This window comes from Mus musculus, chromosome 6, assembly GCF_000001635.26.
Source record: "Mus musculus strain C57BL/6J chromosome 6, GRCm38.p6 C57BL/6J".
NCBI lineage: Eukaryota > Metazoa > Chordata > Mammalia > Rodentia > Muridae > Mus > Mus musculus.
Genome location: NC_000072.6, coordinates 48868315 through 48882416, shown reverse-complemented (window position 1 = coordinate 48882416; position 14102 = coordinate 48868315). Strand labels below are relative to the sequence as shown.

The 14102-nt window shown below is 45.2% G+C and overlaps 1 long non-coding RNA gene across 2 annotated transcripts in view; it reads left to right on the top strand.

Annotated features, from left to right (window-relative positions):
* Gm44764 overlaps positions 1 to 14102 on the top strand; it is a 41607-nt gene that overhangs the window by 20647 nt on the left and 6858 nt on the right. Inside the window, exon 1 of one of the 2 annotated variants that reach the window (XR_003956302.1) lies at positions 3464 to 3624. The exons of the other annotated variant lie outside the window; for it this stretch is intronic. This is a non-coding gene — a long non-coding RNA (predicted gene 44764). Of the gene's footprint in view, positions 1 to 3463; positions 3625 to 14102 lie in introns of those variants that run through there. 2 annotated transcript variants of the gene reach the window in all.

Here is a 14102-nt window from a genome sequence, read left to right as displayed (position 1 = left end):
AGCCAATATCAAATTAAATGGAGACATACTTGAAGCAATCCCACTGAAATTGGGGACAAGACAAGGATGCCCACTCTCCCCATATCTATTCAATATAGTACTCTACTGTTAGCTAGAACAGTAAGATAACAAAAAGAGATCAAGGGGATACACATTGGTAAAGAAGAAATAAAGGTATCACTATTTGCAGATGATATGATAGTATACATAAGCAACCCCAAAAATTCTACCAGAGAACTTCTCCAGCTGATAAACAACTTCAGCAAAGTGGCCAGATATAAAATTAACTCAAATAAATCAGTAGCTTTCCTTTATACAAAGGATAAACAAGCTGAGAAAGAAATTAGGGACACAATTCCCTTCACAATAGCCACAAATAGCATAAAATATCTTTGGGTAACTCTAAGCAAACAAGTGAAAGACCTGTATGAAAATAACTTCAAGTCTCTCAAGAAATAAATTGAAGATCTCAGAAAATGGAGAGATCTCCCATGCTCATGGATTGGAAGAATTAACATAGTAAAAATGGCCATCCTACCAAAGGCAATCTATAGATTCAGTGCAAACCCCATCAAAATCCCAACACAATTCTTTAAAGACATGGAAAGAGCAATTCTCAAATTCATCTGGAAAGGCAAAAACCCCAGAATAGTGAAAACAATTTTTAACAATAAGAAAACGGCTGGGGGAATCACCATCCCTGACCTCAAGATTTACTACAGAGCAATAGTGATAAAAACTGCATGTATTGGTATAGAGACAGACATGTTGATCAGTGGAATAGAATTGAAGACCCGGAAGTAAAACCACACACTTACCATCACTTGACTTTGGACAAAGGTGCCAAAAATATACAATGGGAAAAAGAGAGCATCTTTAATAAATGGTGCTGGTCTAACTGGCTGTCTGTATGTAGAAGAATGAAAATAGACCCATATTTGTCACCTTGTACAAAGCTCAAGTCCAAGTGGATCAAAGATCTCAACAAAAAACCAGATACACTCAATCTAATAGAAGAGAAAGTGGGAAAAAGCCTTGAACTCATTGGCACAGGGGGAAATTTCCTAAAGAGAATTCCAATGGCTCATGCTCTAAGATCAAGAATTGATAAATGGGACTTCATAAAACTGGAAAGCTTCTGTAAGGCAAAGGACATAGTCAGTAAGACAAATCAGCAACCTACAGATTGGGAAAAAAATCTTCACTAACCCCACATGCAATAGAGGGCTAATATACAAAATATATGAAGAACTCAAGAAGCTAACCACCAAAAAAACCCAAACAACCCAATTTAAAAATGGGGTATAGAACTAAACAACTGAGGAATCTCGAATGTTTGAGAAACACCTAATGAAATGTTCAAAGTTCTTAGTGATCAGAGAAATGCAAATCAAAACGACCCTGAGATTCCACTTTCTACCAGTCAGAATAGCTAAGATCAAAACCTCCGGTGACAACACATGTTGGAGAGGATGTGGAGAAAGAGGAACACTCCTCCATTGTTGGTGGGATTGCAAACTGGTACAACCACTCTGAAAATCAATCTGGGTATTCCTCAGAAAATTGGAAATAGATCTACCTGAAGACCTAGCTACACCACTCTTGGGAATATACCCAAAAGATGGCCCACCATACCACAGGGGCATGTGTTCTACTATGTTCACAGCGGCCTTATTTGTGATAGCCAAAAGTTAGAAACAACCTAGATGTCCCACGACAGAAGAATGTATACAGAAAATGTGGTTCATTTACACAATGGAATACTACTCAGCTATTAAGAATGAGGACATTCTGACTTTTGCAGGCAAATGTATGGAACTAGAAAATATCATCCTGAGTGAGGTAACTCAGACGCAATAGGACACGAATAGTATGTACTCACTAATAAGTGTATATTAGCCAAAAAGAAAGAAAGAAAGAAAGAGAGAGAGAGAGAGAGAGAAAGAGAGAGAGAGAGAGAGAGAGAGAGAGAGAGAGAGAGAGAGAGAGAGAGAGAGAGGAAGGGGAAGGGGAAGGGGAAGGGGAAGGGGAAGGGGAAGGGGAAGGGAAAGGGAAAGAAAAAGAAAAAGAAAAAGAAAGAAAAAGAAAAAGAAAAAGAAAAAGAAAAACCCATACAGAATACACAAGATACAGTCCACAGAATTCAAAAGGCTCAACAAGCTGAAGTGTCCAAAGTGAGGACTCCTCAGTCCCACTTGGGAGAGAGAAGAAAGCAATCATAAGTGGGGAGGGAGGAAGGGACTTGGGAGGGGAAGTGGATGGGGAGGGAGGAACCTGATCTGGTATTAGGTGAGGGAAAAGGACTGAAGCCCTGAGGGCCTGCAGAAAGAATGTAAACAGGCAACCTCAGGAAATAGGAGGTTGGGGGGACACCCCCCACACACACACACACACTCCAGAGTACATGAGAGACCTGGGAGGTGAGAGACTCCTAGGACTCCCAGGGAGGGACCTTTGATAAAATGCCTGACAGTAGGGAGAGGGAACTTATAGAGCCCATCTTCAGCAGGAAGACAGGAAATCAAGTGAAGGATGTGGTTGCCATCCCACAGTCACACCTCTGACCCATAATTGTTTCTGTCTGAAAGAATTACAGGGATAGAAATGGAGAGGAGTATGAGGAAAGGAAGGTTCAGTGACACGCCCAAAGTGGGATCCAGGTCAAGGGGAAGTCCCAAGGCCTGACAGTATTACTGAGGCTATGGAGTGTTCATAAAAAGGGATCTATCATGACTGCCCCCCCAAAAACCCAACAAGCAGCTGAAAGAGTCAGATGCAGATATTTGCACTCAACCAATGGACAGAAGTAGCTGATCCCTGTTGTTGAATTAGGGAAGGCTGAAAGAACTTGAGAAGAGCGATCAATTCTATAGGAGGACCAGCAGTCTTAATTATTCTGAACCCCCAAGATCTTTCAAACACTGGACCACCAAACAGACAGCATACACCAGCTGATCTGAGGCCCCCAACACACATACAGTAGAGGACTTCCAGGTCTATGTTCATTCAGAGATGATGCACCTAACCCTCAAGAGACCGGAGGTCCCAGGGAGTTTAGAGGTCAGATGGGGTGGAGGGTGGGAGCAACCATGTGGAGATGGGGTGTGATGGGGAGGAGGTGTGGGATGTGGAGCAGTTGGAGGGTGGGAGGGCATGGGAGGGGCAGGGAATGGAATATGGAGTTTAAAAAATGAATTAAAAATAAAATTAAATTAAATTAAAAAAAAAAAAAGAATGGGTGATGACTAACAAGAACTTCATTCATAGAAGCTGCTTTGTGAGTGCTGTAACTTTCTGAGCTTCCTGAACCTTGCAAATTTCCATAAGTTTGTTTGTTTGTTTGTTTGTTTGTTTGTTTGACACAGGGTTTCACTATGTCCTGAAAACTTGGTCTGTAGACTAGGCTGGCCTGGAACTCACAGATATACTCCTGCCTCTGCCTCCCACGTGATGGGATTAAAGGCATGCATCAGGACCACCTGACTTCCCCAGCTTTTTAAGTCTTCCTCCAGGATGGATTGTTAAATTTTGAGGGTAGAGCAGCACAACGTTCCCAGAGATGACAATGCCTAATACAAGGAGCATAGAATAAATGCACCAGGAGTGAAGCCTCAGAATGGCCCTGTAAGTATGCAAGTAGATTTCCCTTGAGAACTGCCAAGACGTCTTCTATAAATTGAATTACATAAATGATTTTTTTTGAGACTGGCTGCTTTCATTTTAATGATGGTTTTAAGGTTAGTCTACACATACATACATGTCTATATAGGTACATACATATGAAAGATAAGAGTTGGGAAGGGGGGCTCAGTCGTTAAGACACCTGTATCACAAGATCTATGTTTAGATCCCACAAGTCCACATAAAAAGCCAGGTCTGGTGGTGCGTGCTTATAATCCCTGTGATGGTAAGATGGAAGATAGGGACAGGCAGATCCACGCAGCTCATGGGACAGCTTAACCTATTTGGAGAAGTTCCAGACCAACATGAGACCCTGTCTCAAACAAAAGGTGGAGGGTGCCTGAAGAATGACATCTAAGATCACCTACTGCCCTTCACACACATACATACATACACACACACACACACACACACACACACACACACACACACACACACAAGATGGGGTCTTGTATGGGTCTCTGAGGTCATTGTTGAGGTCAGTTCTGCAGTAGACGTCCATAACTAAACAGATGCCAGGGAAGACAGAATGAGTGACAGCTGGCCATCATACTGGAGTCCATGACAGTGAGAGTTGGAACACTACCAGTCTCACCTTGGCAGGGTTGGGGAAAGGAGAAGACAAAGAGTGGTTCTGCATGCATGTAGAGATCTATGACATGCAAGGAAGTTTTGTGATTTTACTATTAAGAGCACATAGAGCAATTTTACAAGAAAGGATAGAACGAATAAGCCTAGGACTCTGTCATGTTGGCTTTCTTGGGATGTTGCTACAATGTATTGAAAATCAGACTACAAAATAGCAAAAATACTATTATAGCCATGGAGGCCAAAAGCCTGAAATGAGAGTATTGTCAGGACCACATTCCCTCTGCAAGACCTGGGTCCTTACTGTGTTTTCCAGCTTCGAGCATTGGCAGTATTAAAAAGCCATCCTCTGTCTCTTGGATTATAGATGCATTTTGCTGGCCCTTGCCTTTGCTGGTGCCCTGTCCTGCACCTATGTCTTTTCTAATTAATAGTCTAGGGGCACCAGTCACTCACTAGCTCATTGCCCATGCTACTCCATTTCAAGCAATCCATCTGGAATGACCCTATTTCCAACTATGCTCATATTCCGAATCACAGGAAGTACATGGTTTACACATGCAACCTCACATGCCCTCTTCTCCCACCTCATTGTAATGAGCCTGTGCAGAGCCCAGGAGTGGCTTTCCAGTGCTCTGGTGTGGATGGCTGGAGCTCTGAGACTCCACAGCAAGGAGCTGTGTCGGGTGTGACAGGGCTGAGGAACAGGAGAAGGGCAAGGAGATGTGGCTGTAGAGTCACACAACTGACGAGAGTGCTGGGCTCTTAGGACATGTTGTAAGACACTTCGTGAGGTTTGTGTCACTGTGCTAAGGAAATGGCGATAGAGGGAGGCTAAAGCAAGAAACTTTGGGACTGTGAGGTGAAGGGGGCTTCAGGAGACCCAGTGGAGACTTAGGAGGAGGAGGATTTGAGAGGTGCCCAGGGAACAGGCAAGTAAAAGGTAAGGTCACACCGTCCTTTTAGACTATGTGAGTGGCCATGCTGGTTTTGAGTTTGTGGCAATTCTCTTGCCTTAGATTCCAGGTTTGATTTACACCATGCCTAGCAGAGGCCACTGGCTTTGATTTAAGTTTAAACAAAATGGTGGTTGGGGGAAATGAGGTGTAAAATCTGAAGATTCAGGCTCTGTGTGGCTGTGCCATCCTTTGTCCCGGGCTCACCATGGCCTTGCCGTCCCTTCTCCTGGGCTCACTGAGCCGCACACCCAACTTTTAGTCCTTTCATATTATTGTTGATTATCTTAGCACCTGACCCACAGTCCTTCCCTCCCACAGTTAATAATTGGTGGCAATTACAGATGACATCTGGCCAAAGATTGCAAGCCCTTGCCCTTCATCTCTTTATCTGCCTGTCTTTCTTAAAGGGACAGAACTGAAGGACTTAGGGACAGATGGATGCCATCTGGGAGTTCAAGTGGGTGGCACTGGATGTGAATTGGGACCAGATGGCTGATGTAAAGCTTGACTTCAAATGTAAAAGCTTCAGGCGACACTTGCTGAATGCCAGGCTCACCGGGAACAAGGATTTGCCTCCTGCTTTGCTCTGTGTGATGACAGCCCCCAAAGGAGACTTAATATCATTCAAATTTTTGTCTGAAAGCACCAAATTTCTTCTAAAGATTACTGTGATTCCCAAATAAAGAGGACTAGGACATAGAACAAAGTATATAAATAAGTAGTGAAAAAAGTGACTAGGGCTGGAAGGATGGCTCAGTGGTTAATAACACTGGCTGCCCTTTCAGAGGACCCGGGTTAAATTCCCAGAACCCGTATGGTGATAAACAACCATTTGTAACTCCAGTTCTGGAGGACCCAACATCCTCTACTGGCTTCTGTGGACACTGCACACACATGGTACACAGATACATATGCAGGCAAAACACATACAATTTTTATTTTTATTTTTAAAAGGGAGATTCCATAAAGAGGCTACCGTTTTCTGGTCTCACTTTATAGCTCAAAGTGTCTGCAATATCAAGAGTTTACAGAGACTATAAAGTAAAGCCTGTTACTCTCACTTCAAACTTGGAATTAGCTTTGCCAGTAGTCAATGACTGAGAGGTGGAGACCAGAGCCAAGGGAGAGAAAAGGCTTTACCATGCCCAGTCAGCCAGAGCCCAAAGGGTTATAAGAACCCTTCTTAAAGGACACCTTCATTCACATTGAGTCACCCTACTTCTGACCAGGGGACCATGAGGACCACAGGGGTTGGACTCTAGCCGTTGTGTTCTCTGAAGAGAAGGGAATGTCCTCAACAAATCCAACCTAAATCACATGCTCAGTGAGACCCCGACCCCTTCTGAAATCCAACACAACAGACAGGATGAAAATACAAAAGACACCAACGGGCTCCTTACACTTAGTGCCAAAGGGCACTGAGAAGCCTTGGTGGACTGGCTGGTAGGAAGGAAGCTGGCCAGGTCTGGGCCACCTCTTAGACTTCAGCACCCAGAGGGAAAGTACAGTGAAGGAGTGGCCTAACTGGTAATACTACGAAGCAGAGGGAACAAACCAAACCTAAAAGGGGCTCTGCACAGGGCTGCTATCAGAAAAAGACACCAGAGGGTCTGTGTTCAGGAAGAAATCCCCCTGCAAGGCAGGCTCCGGCCGTATCCGTGGCATTGTAACCTGCAGCTGTGACAGTACCAGTGCCCACTCCCACTAGTGTTTCTGAGAAGGAATCCTTTGACCTGCCTTAGCTTATGTCCATTCAAGTATAACCTCCCAACCCCCCGACTCAGATTTAACCTCTTTTTTGTTGGTTTTGGTTTTGGTTTTTCAAGACAAGGTTTCTGTCCTGGAACTCACTTTGTAGACCAGGCTGGCCTCAAACTCAGAAACCCACTTGCCTCTGCCTCCCAAGTGCTGGGACTAAAGGTGTACACCACCAATGTCTGGTTCAGATTTTACCTCTTGAGGAAGTCTGTTCACAAAGGCAAACAGCAGTGTAAGTATTTTGGCCACCAAATGTTACTTTTGTCATAAACTGACCTGTTAGAAAGCATACCTGGATTGGGGCAGGCGCAGGGCCAAAAAGGGGGAGTGGGTGGGTAGGGGAGTGGGGGTGGGTGGGTATGGGGGACTTTTGGTATAGAATTGGAAATGTAAATGAGCTAAATACCTAATAAAAAATGGAAAAAAAAAAAAAAAAAAAGAAAGCATACCTGGACCTTTCTAAAATCCAGTCACTGCAAAGAAAAAGAAAGGAGGAAGGAACCCCTGGTGGCAGAGTGGCGTAGACAGGGAACCCCATGGGATGGCAGACAGATTCTTGAGCCCTTCCTTCTTCACAGTCTGTAACGAGAAGGTGTATTCCTCTTCTCTAGCCAGCTGTGCATGGAATGGCCCTGCCCCTAGCCCTTCCTACCGTCTACTCTTGTCCCAGGGACAAAGTGCACCATGGGTAACAAGACACCACAGGCCCATAAATTAACAGGACACTTATTCATATCTTATATGAGAAAAACATTATCTCAAGACACAAGGATGACTCTTACAACACACCACTTTCATGAGCAGTGCAAGATTGGTACCTGGATGGCTCCAGCAACCCCGACAGCAGGGTCTGCTCTTTCTTCTGAGTTGAGGCTGATGAGTCTCTCAGTGTTCCCTCCTCGAACTTTCCTCATGTTCCTTCCACATACCTTCTTCTTATCGCTCCCCACACTTCTTCCTCATCTTCTTTCCCCTCAGGCCTCCTCACTTCATGAAGAAGGCCTCTGAGTGATTTTGCTATTGAACTCACTCTGTCTGCACAGCAGATTCTATTGCTGATATTATTGGTGAAGTAGTGAAGTTCCCCTACTTTGTCTAAGACAGGATCCACGTGCCGTCACAAGTCCTGGTAAGGAGAGCTGTGGATGTCCCAGTGATCCAGAAAGGCTGCACTTGCCTCAGTGTTCTACCTCACTGTCCTATTCACTGGGGTACCCGGTTTCCATTTCCTGCTGAGGCCAACTGAGTGCACAGACAGCCCTGCCTTGGATGAAGCAGGGGAGTCAGCTCTTACAGGAGCGTAGTTAGGTTAGAAGGGTTGATGATGTGGCGGTATGGGGGAAAAGGCCAAATGCAGAGGGCCCAGGAAGGACCATTATCAGCAGGTACCTAGAGGAGAGGCTCCAGGCAGACAGGCAGTGACAGCAAAAAAACCTCTGAGGCCAAAGTCTCAGATCATGGCTTCTGGGCCTCCATCTTGCTGATGCAGCTCTTCCTCTTCCAGTTCAAAGTTTTTCAGCTTGATTCCACTTGAGGTTCCCATTTGCTGAAGCAATAAACAAGGAGTCTTTTCCCTAAGAAGAAAATGGTGCAGTCCTGGATCTGAGGACGGGTTAGACAGAGCAAGGCTGGATAGTATGGTTGACATTTGTGTTCTATTTGAGCCGCAGGAGGCAGCTGACTTGCTAGGAAACCATGTTTCAGTCAACAACTGACACCTGAAAACTGCAGCAAAGGGCCTGGGGGGTGCTTGTGTCTGAGTGTTGAGGGCCTCAGCTCAGATCCCCAGTGCTCACAAGGACTTTCTGCTAGCTGGGCATGGTGATGTGTTCTTCTAATCCCAGCACTGAGGGTGCAGAGATGGGGTATCCCTAGAGCTTGCTGGCCAGCCAGCCTAGCAAACAGGTGAGCTCGAAGTCCAATGAGAGATTCTGTCTCAAAAATGTAAGGTGAAGAATGCATAGAAAACATTCTACACTGACTCCTGGCCACTATCCACATATGTGCATTATCTACATGAACAACGAGATGGCTGGAAATCAGGTCAGATCAGAAGTCATCCCTACGATCAAGCCCTTCAGACAGAATGGGGCCAGGCTTGGAACACACCTTGACTGACAGTGACTCATTTCTTATTTTAAGCTGTCAGAATCAGGTAGAGTATCACTGTCTAGTCACTGGTGGCTTCTCCTTAAACCTGAGACTCTTCTTCAATCCAGTGGCTCTGCTGGGAAGTGATTCTGATCAGCCCAGGAAGAGGACAGGGCCTCTCACAGGGACAGGCGATGAATAATTAAGGGTTCTTGAATCCTTTAATTCCTACTTTGGAAACATAAGAATGCCCCTTCCTTCTCTTGTTGAAACATACAGGGTGTGCCCACCGCTTATCCCCAGCCTCTTATCCTACTTACCGCAGGGATAGAATCTGCCAGGTGCAGAGTGATGTCAACGATGCAGCAGACCACTGATCCATATCTAGTATGAGGAAAAGTATCTTGAAACACAAGGAAGCAACCGTTTCAAAGGGCCATTTTCGTGAGCAGTGGAAAATTACAGAACCCTGGAGATGCCGGAGTGATATACTAGCACAGAAGAGCACAAGAGGGACTTTCCTTTCTCCTGTCTAGCCCCCATCTGATTGGACAGAGCTCACCCACTCTGCAGGCTGCTCTTCCAGACTCAGTCCACAGACCCATGTGCCAGCCCCTTCCAAAACACCTTCATAGACACACCTAGAAAAAGTCACTATCAATTCTCCCTGGTGCTCCCTGCCCATTCATCTTGCTTCTGGCTGCCTTCCTCACAGCACAGAACTGACCGTGGAAGGGAAGCAGCTGAGATGTTTGTGCAATACAGAGGAATGAACACATATGAGAGTGAAATCCATAAAGCCCCTTATTGGAGAAAGGAAAGGTGGATTAATTATACCCTACAACTCCCAAGGGGCCTTAATGGGGCAAGATTGCATCGCCCAGTCAGCCCCTGGCATAAGAAGGAAACTCCAAATATTACAAATAGGACCCCAGGCCATCTAGATAAAGCTAGTAGATTTGGGCTTCACTGTCCTTAACAGTTAGGAGAGAAGGGAAGAGCAAAACAAAGAGCAAAATGAAAGCTGAAATTATGGCAGCCATAACTGGAAATGCCATGTATGCCCGCAGCTCCAGAGAAGCCCGGAGGGGCTTGCTTTAAATGCAAGATGGGATCCTGGAGAAAGACTGCACCAGGTCTCAACTGACATCCTGACATACCTGCCAAGAAACAGGTGGGACACTTGGCATTGGTGAAGAGGACACAAGAGACATCTAGAACGCTGATGGCCATGGAAGGCGTGAAAGACTAGGGAGACCCAGAGAGATTCTCATTACCCCCAGGTAATGTTATCATCACCTCTGAGAAGCCCACCATAACTTTGGCCATGATAGAAAAGCAGATTCACCTTCTCACAGATATGAGGACAGCTTATTCAATTTTACCTACATTTATAGGTAAACCTACATGTTTGCCCACAACTGTTACTGAGAAGAAAGGTCATGCTGATGAAATAAAAGTCCCTAAACAAATAGTGACCCATAGCAATGGTCATCAAGAGATGGTAGTGAGACCTCGGAGGGCAAGAGAAAAGTTGATCAGTGTAGGAGTCTCTGCAACCTTAACAGGCCACAGAAAGGTGAGCCAGGAGAGGCAAGAAGGCTGTTCAGCTCTATAGGACTCAGTAGCAGTGTCAGTTCAAACTTCAGGAGGCCAAGTGGTTTATTTTAGGCATATTTAAGCACAGCACAAATTGGTTAAAACTCTTCTGGTGATAATTAACTCAATTCTGCAGGCATAGCAAGCACTCACAAATCTCCTTAAGGAACAAAGATGGCCAAAACCAAATCAGATGTGGGCAAATAGAAATTTTTTTTGTAATAGGTCCTATAGATTGACTAAGGAAAGCAAATCTACAGTCGGGGTCTTGGAGGGAGTCCAATGCAGGGGAACAGCTAGCTATACAGATAGCACAAAGGCCATCAGGCTAATAAGCATGTCTGCTCCAGTTTTCTGGGTGGGTAGCACCCAGAAACTCTTCCCTTGAAAGAACAACCCTGTGTGCTTAACATTTCACGTCCCCCACCCCCACCCCCAGTGTTTCTCTGTGAACACAAAGACCTCCAAGCCTCCTACAGACCAGGAAGCAGGGAAGCTACTGTAAGGACCCCTTCTATCTCACCAAGGTTTTAGCTCATCAGAAATTAAAACCAAGATAGACTAGTGGGGAGGGAGGAGACCTATTGGGTGAAAAGATGTGATTGGTGGGTACACAAGGAAAGGTTGGTTTCCTCAGACAGGATGATGCCGGGCTGCACAGGCCTTTCATGACGCCTTTTATGCAGGATGGGGCACCACCATGACAGTGATTTGAAGGCTTTTTCTGAAGCAGGATGGGGAATCAGCGTGAAGCAACAGACCACACTTGGCTTACAGCATGTGACCCAAACCTCCTCGATGGTTAAACCCTGTTCAGGGACAAGGTTTACCCAGGAGACTAGTGATTAGGCTTCACTCACATGCCAACCTGCAGAGGATACCAAGTTACCTCTTTCTTGGTTGCAGGAGATTGGAGAGCTGGAGCAACTTGCCCTTCACCTTCAGAAGGCTATCTTGCCCTTGCCACAGTCCATACCACTGGACTCTGAAGATTTTCAATGAGGCAGAAGCTATCTATTTGAGTCAGGTTTATGAGACACACAAGTACTTTTCTAATGAGCCCAGGATAGATGCCATTTCATGCTCACCAGACCCAGTCAGCTTCACACCATCGATATATCAAATCAGTAACGTCTCATGGAAGCAGAGGCAATCAAATCCCTGTGGACTAAACTGTGACTTCAGGCTAGAGAGATGCTATATCCCCAGGGCTGAACAATGAAGCTTTATTTAGCTTCGTCAACTGAAATTAAACTGCTTCTAGTGGGTCTTATGGACAGGGAGAGTGAGTGGAAAGGGCCCTTGCCAGATCTGTAGCTGCATAAGCAAATGCCAAGGGATGTGTTTATCTGCTCAGGCTATGAAACCACATCTGGCAGAGCAGCTGCAATTGTGATTGCCACTTACTTAAGCTTACCACAGCTAGACACCAGAATCCACTGGTCTGCCTTTGTAAGAGTCAATAGAGAACAGTATGGAGATGTGGTACGTATGTGTTCTTAAGTCCTTGATCGTGACACTGATCTCTACAACCCTGTCAAGAATGCAGCTCCCATGCAGAGGCTGCTGCAAACTCTCTGGCCTTCCCCTCAGCAGCCCATCCTCCGTACTTTCCCTTCTTCAGACAACCAGTATGGGGATTCTGCTAATTACTAACAAAGTCTGTGCCAGTTATTCATCTTATCACTGGAGATGTAACTACAGGATGGATTTACCTCCCCCACTGTGAGTCAGAGCTCAGCTGAAACTTCATGGATCACATGACCTTCATAAAGTCTACTCTGGCTGGGGAGCTCTAGGATGTTTCAGGTCTTATGAAATCAGTGTTGGTTCAGAACTGTACTCTCCTAGGAGTCTGATTATTTCTTTGTCTCCACCCCAATGCACAGTTATACTGGGTAGCAAAACCACACGGCTCCCTTTGACAAAGCCTAGGAGAGATATCAGCAGTATAAATGCCTAGTGTGTGGGTCATCCTAAAGGGAACTTAGCTTCTCTGTCTTCTCAGTGTTCTGAGATTGATTGAGTGCCACTGATCCTGTGTCTATGATTTAAGATACACTGCTTTCAACTGGCATGAAAGTTTCCTGCTTGTCCAGATCAAGCAGGAACCCAGTAGCCATCTTATCTATTTTGCTTTTAGGAAGAGAATATTCAGCTCAGGGTCGGAGGTCTCTCCAACCCAGCATGCTCTGATTGTTGCCTTGCCTTTGATGTCTACTTTGGTAGCCATATTTTGAAGTGTCACTACTTGGTCCCTATCATCTTCAGGCCAAGTTATTCTCATTTCATTTCCAACTGTGAGGCAGCGGTTCTTACAGTAAGGTCTAGTCAATAGAGACGACTGCTCACATTGCTTTGCAAGGGGCTATGGCTCTGTTCACAAACCTATTGTTCAAGGTATCAGTCAAACACATATCTTCTGGACCCTCCCAGTATGTTGGAAGAGACTTAATGATTACCCTATGATGGAAATGCAATCTCTCCATACCTTTGAATCCTTTCTATGCTAGCTCAAGGAGATCAGACCTTTCTAACCTGCTCCCAAAGGGCCACCTTTTGGTCCACATATTAGCCAACCAGTCAAGGTGTTTGCCTCATTCCTAACTCCCTGAGCTACACTGTTAAATACACACTCTCTGTTTGGGGAAGTATATCAATAAGTTTATCCAGACCCACATTTATGTTTCTTCCACAAGTATCCCGTGCATTTAAGTCAACGGGTCTATTCCCTGAATTTATATTTGTATAAATTACAAAACTCAGGAAGTTCTTTGGACCAGAATACATCTCCTCATGAGTCAGACTTTGTGCCTCACTTTCAGAGGCTTTTGGACTTCAGCTTATAGGTCTAGAAGCAAAGTGAAGTGGTGAGTCTGGGTCCTGGAGAGACTCAGCATCATCTTACATGGCAGCTGCCCTGGGGAGGCCGTTATGGTATACACGGCAATGCAGGCCTAGGTCCCTAGAGCTAAGTGGAAAGGCTGGTCACACTATGTGAGATCACTACTCACTTCTCACATCATGGGTATGAGGGCAGGTAGGGATAAAGAAAACACTTCAATTCATAAGCAGGACATCAGAATTCAGAAACTACATCTCTAGCTTCCTTCAGATTCTTCCACAAAGCCCCATCCAAACTTGCAAAATTCCATTTTTTTCCCAACCAATAATCTTGCCAGCACAGTAGATGTCCCCCAGAGGTTGCACATTCAGTGTTCACTGTAACTCAGCAACTATACAATGGACAAGCACTTGATTTCAGCAGTTTCAGCTTGTAATGACAAGGAAGATTCAGCTCAAGGCACACCTAGAGACTTCCAGGGTGTTTACGTGTAGCTGGAGGCAGAATCCAAATCTTCATGGTCCTTCTTTTCCATCCTTCCTTCCTTTGTCCTGAGATGCTGAGAGCAGCCAGTGTTGCTA